The following is a 13,328-nucleotide window of genomic DNA, read 5'->3' on the forward strand; positions in this document are numbered from 1 at the left end:
TGTAAATTAGTACAGCCACCATGAAAAACAGTATGGAGCCAAAAGCCAAAAATTAAACCTCTAAAAGTTAAAAATAAAACTACCATATAATCCAGCAGCAATTACACTACCAGCTATATACCTACAAAAAGAATATTTGTATATCAGAGAGATAGCTACACTCTTGTTTTTATTTCAGAACAATTAACAATACCCAAAAGATGGAATAACCTTAGTGTCCATCAATGGATAAATGAATAAATAAAATGTGATATATTTATGTATATATATGTGTGTGTATATATATATATATAGGCAATAGAATATTATTCAGCTGGCCGGGCACGGTGGCTCAAGACTGTAATCCCAGCACTTTGGGAGGCCGAGGCGGGTGGATCACGAGGTCAAGAGATCGAGACCATCCTGGTCAACATGGTGAAACCCCGTCTCTACTAAAAATACAAAAAATTAGCTGGGCATGGTGGCACGTGCCTGTAATCCCAGCTACTCAGGAGGCTGAGGCAGGAGAATTGCCTGAACCCAGGAGGCGGAGGTTGCGGTGAGCCGAGATCGCGCCATTGCACTCCAGCCTGGGTAACAAGAGCGAGACTCCGCCTCTCAAAAAAAAAAAAAAAAAAAAAGAATATTATTCAGCTATAGAAAGAATGAAATCCTGTCATTTGCAGCAGTTCGGATAGAAATAGATGTCATTACATTCAGTGAATGAAGACAGGCACAGAAAGAGAAATATCATATGTTCTCACTCTTACATGTATTTCATAAAGGCAGAGAGTGGATTTGTGGTTATCAGAGGCCTGGAAGGACTAGGAGAAGGAAGGGATAAAAAGAAGTTGATTAATTGGTACAGTTATATAGAAGATATCGGCCCTGGTGTTCAATAGATTAGTAAAGTGACTATAGTTAACTTTAATCTATTACACATTTTGAAATAGCTTAAAGAGAATAAATGTTCCCTGTGTAAAGAAAAGATAAATATTTGAGATGAGGGATAGCTTAACGACCCTGACTTGATTATATAAATGCATCAAATTATCACATGTACCCCCAAAATATATACATCTATTAAGTATCAATAAATAAAATAAATATATAAAAACACATTACGCCAAAAACTATTAAGGTTCTGGGTGATTTTATCTTCTTCCAGACATATTTTTTTTTTATTTGGCAGGAAGTTTTTCTGGAGACAGAATTGAGTCAAAGCTGAGCTTTCTTCTTTCTGAAGGCTGTTTTTGTCTTTTCTCCATTTACTTCTAACATTTAGTGCCCCAAGTAAAGTGTTGGCTGTTTATCAGGAGCCTCATTTTTTATGTCACGTGAATTTCATTTTTCCCTTCCAGCTTTTATAAGTCCGCTTTCCTCTAAGCTTTTACAATGACACTTTTACTTTAGAATTCATAATTGTCTCAAGGAAAAAAGCAGCTCCCCTTATTGAATTTGGCTCTCTTGCTTTACCTCTTCATTTTATTCTAAGAAAACTCACTGCCTTGATAGCTCTCCAACATCTTCAGACAGACATCTCTATTCACCATACCCCACTAGGTTTTCTAGTTTTTCACAGGAGGAGAATTAGATTCAAGCAACATAAAGCCGTCATTGCTTAAGGGTATCAATGATTATTTTTGATTTAACGAGTGCATCAATATATGTTTAAGATAGAAATTTTAGAAATTATAGGTTAGTAAAAGTAACAAGATAAAAAGCACAGAGAATTAAGTCACAAAGACCTAATGACTATGGAGATATACCAGCTAGTGGCCATGCAGAAGATACTGTTTCATATATATATACATATTTATATATATTTAATTTAATACCTCACACTGTCAAATGACCAAATTAGTAAAAAGACAAGAATCAATGTCATGAGTTTGCTCTTCCTTATTGCTAAGAGTGCTGATTTAAGAATCTTAAATTAGGTTAACTTAATCTAACTTTGTCAGTCCTGCTTCTAAAATCAGGCCAAAAAAACCCTAAAAGGGCATTGATCGTTCACATATTTAAAAATCTATGCAACTACTGCTATTGATTGAGGGGCTGCCCCACACAGTATCTATGTTGAAAGCATGTCCTGCATAATCAGATACATTCCTATTCTTTTCTACAATGATTCTTATGACCTAGACTTTGCCTTTGAAAGCTACAACTACAGTGATAAAGGGTGAACTACCATTCTGTTCCATTCCTCTGAATACGACGAGGATGCCAGATTTTAATCACCTGCTATGCTTGAACCAGTTTCTCATTCACCATCTAGATTTGGTTGTTGGTCTTAGGTCAACAGTATAGATTCTTCATTTCCACAGCTACAGGGCCCTTGAAATCTTTGTATTTGTGTTTGTTTGCTTTTCCATCTCAGCTGCAAAAACTGAGAAAGTTCCTGAATATCTTTTCTCACAAAGGGTTTGTTACCTTATTTTTCCTTTTTTTTTTTTTCCTGTATGCCCCTTCAAAGGTTTGTGAATTTGTCAACCTTTTCACCAGCCACCATCGCTGCCAATCAAGAATCTAAGTGACAGCATAAATTAACTCACCTGGAAACACCATATATTGTTAAAAAAATAGCCAGAGTAATCTCTTAAAATAGTATATCTGAACATGTTTGCAAAATCAGAGCTTCAAATCCTTTACCCTCTTCCTGCTCTCCTTAGCATAAGGTCAACATTCTTTAACATTCCCTGGAAGAAACTACATATTCAGTCACTATGTAAACTTCTCATTTCATTTCAGCACAGGCCCCTTTCCAAGCTCTTCACACTGCCCTAAAATACTGCAAATTCCTCGTTCTGCATACTTAGCTGGCTTCTTTCTTTCCTCACACCATTGTACAATATTTTGTGTTTCTATTTCCCCTATGGTTGTCCTTACTAACTCAGCTTAAGCATTATATTCCAAAGGAATTTCCTGATTTGCTGTCTGCAGATTGTTTTTTATGGCTTCATAGTATTCCATGTACTACATTTGCTTTATTCAGTCTACCACTGATGAGCATTCCATGTCTTTGCTATTGTGAATAGTGCTGCAATGAACATACACGTACATATGTCTTTATAATAGAATGATTTATATTCCTTTGATTATATACCCAGTAATGGGATTGTTGGGTCAAATGGTTTTAATGTCTATAGGTCTTTGAGGAGTAGCTACACTGTTTTCCACAATGGTTGTTCAGCATCTGTTTTTTTTTTTTTGACTTTTTAATAATAGTCATTTTGACTGGTGTGAGATTGTATCACATTGTGGTTTTGATTTGCATTTATCTAATAATCAGTGATATTGAGCTTTTTTTATATGTTTGTTGGCCATATGTATGTCTTCTTTTGAAAAATGTCTGTTGATGTCCTTTGCTCACTTTTTAATGGGGTTGTGTGTTTTTTCTTGTTTAAGTTCCTTATAGATGCTAATATTAGACCTTTGCTAGATAGGAAGATTGCAAAAATTTTCTCCTATTCTGTAGGTTGTCTTTTTACTCTGTGTATAGTTTCTTTTGCTGTGCAGAAGCTTTTAAGTATAATTAGATCCCACTTGTCGATTTTTGCTTTTGTTGCAATTGCTTCGACTTCTTAGTAATGAAATCTTTGCCCACGCCTATGTCCTGAATAGTATTTCTTAGGTTTTCTTCCAGGATTTTTATAGTTTTGGGTTTTACATTTAAGTCTTTAATCCATCTTGAGTTGATTTTTGTATATGATGTAAGGAAGGAGTCCACTTTTAATTTTCTGCATATGGCTAGCCAATTCTCCCAGCATCATTTATTAAATAGGGAATCATTTCCCTACTGATAGTTTTTGTCAGGCTTATTGAAGAACAGATGGTTGTAGGTGTGTGGTCTTATTTCTGAGTTCTCTATTATGTTTTATTGGTCTATATGTTCATTCTTGTGCCAGTGCCATGCTGTTTTGGTTACTGTAGCCCTGTAGTGTAATTTGAAGTTGGGTAGGGTGATGCCTCCAGGTTTGTTTTGCTTAAGATTGTCTTGGCTGTTCAGGCTCTTTTCTGTTTGTTTGTTTGTTTTATATTAACTTTAAAATAGTTTTTTTTTTTTTTATCATTCTGTGTAGAATGTCAGTGGTGATTTAATTGGAATAGCATTGAATATATAAATTGCTTTGGGCAGTATAACCATTTTTATGGTATTGATTCTTCTTATCCACAAGCATAGACTGCTTTTCCATTTGTTTGTGTTATTTCAGACTTATTTGAGCAATGGTTTGTAGTTTTCCTTGAAGAGATCCTTCACTCCTTTGTTAGCTGTATGCTTAGGTATTTTGTTATTTTAGTAACAATTGTGAATGGGAATTCATTCATCATTTGGCTCCCTGCTTGCCTATTGTTGGTGTATAGGAATGCTGGCAATTTTAGCACATTGATTTTGTATCCTGAGACTTTGCTGAAGTTGTTTATCAGCTTAAGAAGCTTTTAGGCTGAGATGATGGGATTTTCTAGATATAGGATCATGTCGTCTGCAAACAAAGATAGTTTGACTTTCTCTTTTTCTATTTGAATACCTTTTATTTCTCTTGCCTGATATCCCTGGATAGAAAATCCAATACTATGTTGAATAGGAGTGATGAGATAAGGCATCCTTGTCTTGTGTTAGTTTTCAAGTGGAATGCTTACAGCTTCTGTCCATTCAGTATATTGGCTCTTAATATTTTGATGTATGTTCTTTAAAAGCCTAGTTTATTAATAATTTTTAACATAAAGGGATGATAAATTTAATTGAATTTTCTATTGAGATAATAGGTGGTTTTTTTTCTTTAGTTCTATTTAAGTGATGAATTACATATAATAGTTTGCATATGTGTAACCAGCTTTGCATCCCAGGGATGAAGCCTTCCTGATCATTGTGGATAGGCTTTTTGATGTGTTGCTGATTTTGGTTTGCCAGTCTGTATTTTGTCAAGAATTTTTACATCAATGTTCATTAAACAGCTTGGTCTAAAGTTTCCTTTTTCTGCTGTGCCTCTGCTATGAATTGGTATCAGGATGATGCTGGGTTCATGGAACGAGTAACAGAGGAGGCTCTCCTTTTCAATTTTTTGAAATAGTTTCAGTAAGATTTATACCCATTTTTCTTTGTACCTCTGGTAGAATTCAGCTATGAATTTGTCTGGTCCTGGGGTTTCTTTGGTTGCTAGGCTATTGATTACTGCCTCAATTTCAGAGCTAATTTTTGGTCTATTTGGTTCAGTCTTGGGAAGGTATATGTGTCCAATAACTTATTAATTTCTTCTAGTTTTTCTATAGTTCATGTGCATAAATGTGTTTATAGTATTCTGTAATTGTTGTTTGTATTTCTGTGGGGTCAGACACCTCTCCCTTATGATTTCTGATTGTGTTTATTTGAATCTTTTTTTTTCTTCTTTTTCATTAGATTACCTAATGTTCCATCTATTTTATTACATTTTTCCAAAAACTCAGCTGCTGGATTTGTTGATCTTTTGAAGGATTTTTGGTGTCTCTATCTCCATGAGTTTAGCTCTGATCTTGGTTATTTCTTCTATTCTGCCAGCTTTGGGGGTTATTTGCTCTTGGTTTTCCTGTTTTTTTAGTTGTGATCTTAGTTTGTTAACTTGAGATCTTTCTAGCTTTCTGATGTGGGCATTTTATGCTATATATTTCCCACTTAACGCTGCTTTGACTGTGTTCCAAGATTCTGGTATGCTGTATATTTGTTCTCATTAGTTTCAAAGAGCTTCTTGATTTCTGCCTTAAGTTTATTATTTAGCTCACAATCATTTGGGAGCGGGTTGATCACTGTCCATGTAGTTGTATGGTTTTGAGTGAATTTCTTAATCATGAGTTCTAATTGTATTGCACTGTGTTCTGAGAAACTTATGATTTCTGTTCTTGTGCATTTGCTGAGGAGTGTTTTACCTGTGATTATGTGGTCAATTTTAGAGTAAGTGCTGTAAGAATGTATGGTATGTTTAAGTGCTTAAGAATGTATGGTATGTTGTTTTGGGTGGAGAGTTCTGGAGATATCCATCAGGTCCAATTGATCCAGATCTGAATTCAGGTCCTCAATATCTTTGTTAATTTTCTGTCTCAATTGTCTAGTATTGTAAGTGGGGTGTTAAAGTCCCCCACTATTATTGTGTGGGAGTTTAAGTCTCTTTGAAGGTCTCTATGAACTTGCTTTATAAATCTGGATGCTCCTGTATTGGGTGTGTATATATTTAGGATAGTTAGCTCTTCTTGTTGAATTGAACACTTTATCATTACTTCTTTGTCTTTTTAGATCTTTTTTGGTTTAAAGTCTGTTTTGTCCAAAACTAGGATTGCAATGCCTACTTTTTTCTGTTTTCCATTTGCTTGGTAAAGTTTCTTCCAACCCTTGATTTGTGCCTATGTGTGCCTTTGCTTGTGAGATGGGTTTTTTGACAATATTCTAATTGGTATTGGTTCTTTAGCTTGCCAATCTCTTATCTTTTACTGAGCCATTTAGCTTATTTACATTTAAGGTTACTATTGTTATGTGTGGATATAATCCTGTCATCATGATGCTAGGTGGTTACTTTCCAGACTTGTTTATGTGGTTGCTTCATAGTGTCACTGGTCTGTGTACTTGAGTGTGTTTTTGTAGTGGCTGGTAACAGTTTTTCTATTCCATATTTAGTGCTTTCTTCAGGAGCTGTTGTAAGGCAGGTCTGGTGGCAACAAATTCCCGAAGCACTTGCTTGTCTGAAAAAGATCTTTCTACTCTTATGAAACTTAGCGTGGCCAGATATAAAATTCTGGGCCAAAGTAACTTCTTTAAGAATGTTAAATATTGGCCCCAGTCTCTTCCGGCTTGCAGGTTTTCTGCTGAGAGGTCTACTGTTAGTCTGATGGGCTTCCCCTTGTAGGTGACCTAGCCTTTCTCTCTGGCTGCCCTTAACATTTTTTCCTTGTTTTTGACCTTGGAGAATCTGATGATTATGTGTCTTGGGAATAATCTTCTTATGGAGTATCTTACTGGTGTTCTCTGCATTTCCTGAATTTAAATGTTGGCTTGTCTAGCTAGGTTAAGGAGGTTCTCTGGATGATATCCTAAATAATGTTTCTCAAATTGGTTCCATTCTCCTTGTCTCTTTCAGGTGCTCCAATCAGTCATAGATTTGGTCTCTTCCTAATCCCATATTTCTCAGAGGTTTTGTTCTTTTCATTCTTTTGCTATTCATGTCTGCCTGTGTTATTTCGTAAAGACAGTCTTTAAGCTCTGATATTCTTTCCTCCACTTGGTCAGTTCTGCTATTAATACTTGTGATTGCACTGTGATATTTTTGTAATGTGCTTTTCGCCTCTATCTGGGTGGTTCTGTTTCTCTCTATTCTGGCTATTTTGGCTGTCAGCTTCTGCCTTGTTTTATTGAGATTCTTAGCTTCCTTGCATTGGGTTACAGTGTACTCCTTTAGCCTAGAAAAGTTTATTGTTATTCACATTCTGAAGCTTACTTCTGTCATTTCAGCCAACTTAGCCTCAGCCCATTGCTGGAGAGGCTTTGCGGTCATTTAGTGGAAAGGGGACACTCTGGCTTTTTGAGTTTTTAACATTTTTGTACTGATTTGTTTCTCAACTTTGTGGGCTTATCTACCTTTGATCCTTGAGGTTTCTGACCTTTGGAGTTTTTGTGTTTGTTGCTGTTTTTGTTTGTTGGTTTGTTTGCTTGTTTTTCTTTTAAAAGTCTGGCCACTTTTCTGTAAGCCTGCTGCATTTTGCTGGAGTCAACTCCAAACCCTAGTCACCTTGGTTTTTTCAGTACTTGGAGATATCACCAGTGAAGGCTGTGAAACAGCGAAGATGGCAGCATGCCACCTCCTCGGGAAGCTCTCTCCCAAGGGGGATACTGACCTGTTGCCCCATGGAACACATCTGTAGGAGGTGGCAGGAGACCCCATTTGGGAGTTCCCACTCAGAAGGAATGGGATCAGAACCTGCTTCAAGAAGCAGCCTGGCTGTGTTTTGTTAGAGCAGCTGTTTTGTGTTGGGGATCCCTGCAGCTTTCCATCAGTTTGGACTCTCTAAAGCCTGCAAGATAGAGTGGTCAAGTTGCTCAAACAGCAAAGATGGATGCCTGTCTCTATCCCCGGGCACTGGCCCTGGGAGAAATCAAAGCTCTGTTCATAGAATATGAAAGGATGGGGATGGCTGGAGGCCTGGCTGGGAGGACCCATCCAGTAAGGAGGAGTGGATCAAGATACCACTTATAGAAGCAGTCTGGCCACATTCTGGCAAGGCAGTTCTGCTGTGCTGTGGGGACCCTTCCCCATCCAGACTATTTGGACTCTCTCAAGCCTGCAGGCTGGAATGACTGAGATAAACAAATAGTGGCCCACCCCTACCCCTTAGGGGCTCTATCCCATATAATTCAGGCTCCACCTTGTTGCAGTCATTGGTTGAAATTCCAAGCCAGTAGGTCTTATTTTGTGAGGCACTGTGGAAGTAGGCCTACAGACTGAAACAGCTCATCCCCCGGGATTCAGTCCTTTTCCTAGGAGTATATGTGGACCTCCTGCCTTGCCTAAGTTATAGTCACCTTTGACAGGGATCCTGGGAAGGGAGTATATAAAGCTCCTGGGTCTCTATGCAAGCCTAAGTAGCTGCTCTGCTGAAACAAGCATAGCTTTCCCCCAGGTCACACATTCACTCACCACTTCCCTTGACTGGGGCTGGAGGTTTCCTTGGTTCCATTTTATTCCCTGGTGGGCTATTGCCCCACCTTGCTTTTCTTTGCTCACTGTGAGTTGAGTAGTTTCCCTGATTTTTTCCAGTGTGAGTACCTGGATATTTCAGCTGAAGGTGCTATATTCACTTGCCCCTTTCTTTCTTCTCCGTGAGTGCCATGCACTGCAGCTGCTTCTAATTGGTCATCTTTGCCCCCATACTCTGCTTTTATATTATGAATCAGAAAATATAGATGTTTGGTGGGGAGTACAGCTATGAGCAAAAGAGTATTGCTTACTTCATCCCTCATAATGCTTTTTAAATGAAACTCAAATATTTTTATACTCATTATAGGAAAGTGTAATGAGTGTTGTCTTCAGAGAAATGCTATGAATGGAGGCAATAGATAGTTTGTGATCTGATCTACAATGTGAAAATCTCCCAGAAGAAATTATGGTTCAAATGAAATGTTAAAGGTAGATAGTGATGAGTGTTCTAAACAGAAGTAGTAGATTGTGTGAAAGTTTAGAAGATAGAAAGCCAGGCATTCAAGAGATTGAAAATGGAAATAATATGTGCCTGCAGAGGGATGCAGAGGCAAATTATGGAGGAGCTGAAACAGTTGTAAGGTGTTTGTGGCATGCCTTCCTTGAAGGCAGCTGGAGAGCATGATTAGCCATTAATCGTGCTACTGATGTTATCTAAATGTAACTTAAGAAATAAAAGTCTACACTTATTATTGTGGTGCAAAAACTACAGTAGAACAGTTATAGTGCTATGAAATTTGGGGAACCTGACTTAGAGGCAATGATATAAGTAAGAGATAAAAGTTTTTAAAATCTGATAGTGGCAGTGGAGATTTAAAGAGGTAGATTTAAGGAGGTGGATATTCCCTGTTACTGACACTTTTTATTTTAAGGCAGAATTAGTAGAACATCTGATGGGATACCTGTGAGATATCCAAGGGTTGGTTTTTAATAAGCATTTGGTGCACAAGTCTGAGCTTCTGGAGATATTATTAGGTTGAAACTATGCATTACAGACATTTGTTTTCATCTGCACTTTTCTGATTAAAAGTGAGATTGGAATACGCAGAAATCCCTTTTCTTTTCCAGTTCACTGAATTGCCTTGTACGCTGATGCCTTTTTATTTTATTATATTGTTTGTTATGTTCTCATTGATAGATATACTTTATTACCGCATGTGAATAATAATCTTTAGGAATTGAACATACACATGAACCAATAAACTGAAACACAAGAAATAGCTATGGAAAATATGTTATATAAAGGGAGAAATCAATTTCCAAAGTTTCACAAGCAACATAGGTATTATTCCATGGTTCTGACACTGATGTTTTCAAAGAGAGATTTGAGTGTCTTCAAAGCAAAGCTCAGAATGTCAATTATGTTAAAGCAATATTATGTTTTCATAGTTCCAGTCACAGCTCTCAATATATGCATTTGGAATGAAAAAACAATCATTTCATAAATTAATACCCTGATAACTGTGAGAAGAGAAACATTAAAAAAGTTCATTTAATTTTTGGTTAGCTCTATTAAACAATCAGTTTTTAACACACATTCACAGAAGCTAGAAGGAAAGATATTAATGATTTGGTGTCTCAAACATGCAATGTGTGACATAAATACACTACAGAGGTTTATAATCAAGAATGTGATGACTAACAAACTTATAAAAATAAATATTTTTACAGTAATAGTAAAAAGGGAAGAGATTGAGGTATAAAGAAAGAAAGTCACCTCAATTGCAAAGATAATGTACTTAATAGTATAAACTCTATATAAGGAAAAATAATTGAGTAGACCAAGATAATGGTATATTACTAATTGAAGTAACACAATATTTTCCAATGAAGTTTACATTATAATGAGATTAATATTAATTGGATTTCAAAAAGACTAAGGCAGAACTGCTCATTTTGTAGTTAGGTTATGAAGAGACTTAAAAAAAGCTAATTTTTCATGTGCTATTTTAAGTAAAAAATTTGAGATATCCTAGAACACTAACAAACAAACAAACAAAAAACATATTTTTAAAGACTAACAGTGCAGAAATTTGAATTTTCTTGTAGAAATTTTACTAAAGACACAGAAAAAGTGCTCTTGTAGATACTGGCAAAAGTAGCAAATAAACACAAGTTTTCCATTATAGTTAGAGTTTAAAATTTCAATTTTACCTGAAGTAACCAGTAATGAGTTATGTTTCAGAAAGTAAAGAATATTTTCAAAAAAGCTAACCTTCAAAGAAGAGGTAACTTGAAAGATGTCATCAACTATAAAAGTCATCAAAGAGAGGAACAACATGAATCTTACCTACAGAGCATATTCCAAGAACAAGATTTTATTCCCTCTTAAAGCAAATGTTCTCAAAAGGATTTATACTTTGGCTGTCAGAACAAAAATAGTGAAGTCAGCAACTATGTATCTACCAATAAGCAGGGGTCATTGCAAAGAGTTAAAGAATTTTGGAAATCCAAGAATGCAGGTAAAAAGACTATTAGTGTGAAAATAAAACAGGCCATCAGAGAATAAATAAACTATTTTAATAATCTCAAAGTAAGCACAAGGAATATTTGTTTTTATAACAAAATAAGTGTTGTGCTAAAAAAATAATGCTTAATATATTTCAGGATGAGTATGTGCGGGTTTATATTCTGTATAATGATATAACCTTTTCCTACATTTTATTATATACATATAATCCATAAAAATATGTTTTTTTGTGGCTATCTTATTAGGCACAGTGATGATGAGAAATGCAGGTGACAAATTGTTCCAGAATTCATCCTTCATGTTTTACATTTTTCTCTAAGTTATTTAAACTATACCTGATTTGCATCTTCAAATCAGAGTTGGAAATGACGTTGTTGTTAAAATTAAATGAATTAAGAAAATTCATTCTATTGAAAGAACTGAATTTTGAATTTTTAATATCTTTGCCAATTTTCTAAATGCCTAGATAATATTTCCCTTGGTAATCATGTATTCAGAAAGCTGATTTAATGAAATATATAGCAATTATATTAAATAATACTTTGAACTTAACAGCGTGTCAATTTACACACTCAATTAGAGAGGCAACACACACATTATAAATGAAATAGAATCCGAAGATATTTTTAATACTGAGTACATTACTAATACAATGTGCATAATATAAATTATATATGAAAATGGAAAAGTATGTGCAGAATAACAATGGTGTTATACCAGACCAGAAAGTGTACAAAAAATATTATGCACAATTCTGAGATATTCTAACTTGGAAAGATAGTGAAGTTTATTTTCTATATTTTTGGCATTCTTATTATTCATTGAATGTGCCTAAGAGTATTTCAAAGATGTATTTGAAGTAAGAAAAATTTTGAGTTCAGCTAAATTTAGAAAACAATCTAGCAAAAAGAAAATTTTAAATAATTTATGTATACTCAGTGTTTACTGCCACTTAAGAGTGAGAACATACAGAGTTTTGTTTTCTGTTTCTGCATTAGTTCATTTAGGAAATTGACCTCCAGCTCCATCTATATTGCTGCAAAGGACATTATCTTATTCTTTTTATGGTTGTATAGTATTCCATAGTGTACCGTATTTTCTTTATGCACTCTACCATGGGTGGACATTTAGGTTGATTCCATATTTTTGTTACTGTGAATTGCATGTGATGAACATATACATGCCTGTGCCTTTATGGTAGAACAATTTAAATTCCTTTGGATATAGCCACTGATAAGATTGCAGGGTTGAATGGTAGTTTGCTTTTACTTTCTTTGAGAAATCACCAAACTGCTTTCCACAGTGGCTGAAATGATTTAAATTCCCACCAGAAGTGTATAAACATTGCCTTATCTACACAGTATCTCCAGCATGTTATTTTTCGACTTTTTAATAGTTGCCATTCTGATTTGTGTAAGATAGTCTCTCACTGTGGTTTTGATTTGCATTTCTTCATTATTTAGTGATGTTGAGCCCTTTTTCATATGCTTGTTTTCCATGCGTATATCTTCTTTTGATAAATGTCTCTTCCTATCTTTTGCTCAATTTTTAGTGGGGTTGGTTGTTTTTTGCTTGTTAATTTATGTTTCTTACAGATTCTGGATATTAGATTTTTGTCAGATGCAGAGTTTTCAAATATTTTCTCCCGTTGTGAGGATTGTCTGTTTACTCTGTTTATAGTTTCTTTTGCTGTAAAGAAACTCTTCCGTTTAATTAGATTCCATTTGTCAACCTTGTTTTGTTTTGTTTTGTTTTGTTTTGTTTGAGTCAGGTTTTGCTCTGTCGCTCAGGCTGGAGTGCAGTGTCAGGATTTTGACTCACTGCAGCCTCAATTTCTTGGTCTCAAGCCAATTTTTGGTTTTGCTGCAATTGCTTTGGCTTCTCTGTAATAAAAGCTATGCCAGGGCCTATGTCTAGAATGGCACTTACTAGGTTTCCTTCAAGAGTCTTTTACCATTTTAGATTTTACCTTTAAGTCTTTAATTGATCTTGAGTTGATTTTTTAATGTGGTATATGGAAGAGGTCTACCTTCAATCTTCTACACACGGCTATCCAGTTTTTCCAGTACAATTTATTGAATAGAGGAGTTATTTCTCCATTGTTGGTCAATACGGTTTAGATCTATGTCCCCACCCAAAGTCCATGTGGAATTATAATCTCC

General features: G+C 35.4%; 1 long non-coding RNA gene across 1 annotated transcript; it reads left to right on the forward strand.

Moving 5' to 3' along the window:
- The first annotated feature begins 3,064 nt into the window (after positions 1–3,064).
- On the forward strand, positions 3,065–12,701 carry LOC116526364. The gene is made up of 3 exons (XR_004258113.1): positions 3,065–3,099; positions 6,375–6,378; positions 12,412–12,701. It is a non-coding gene; the product is annotated as an uncharacterized LOC116526364 (long non-coding RNA).
- The last annotated feature ends 627 nt before the right edge of the window (positions 12,702–13,328 follow it).

This window comes from Sapajus apella, unplaced genomic scaffold, assembly GCF_009761245.1.
Source record: "Sapajus apella isolate SASKATOON/1434 unplaced genomic scaffold, GSC_monkey_1.0 scaffold50, whole genome shotgun sequence".
NCBI lineage: Eukaryota > Metazoa > Chordata > Mammalia > Primates > Cebidae > Sapajus > Sapajus apella.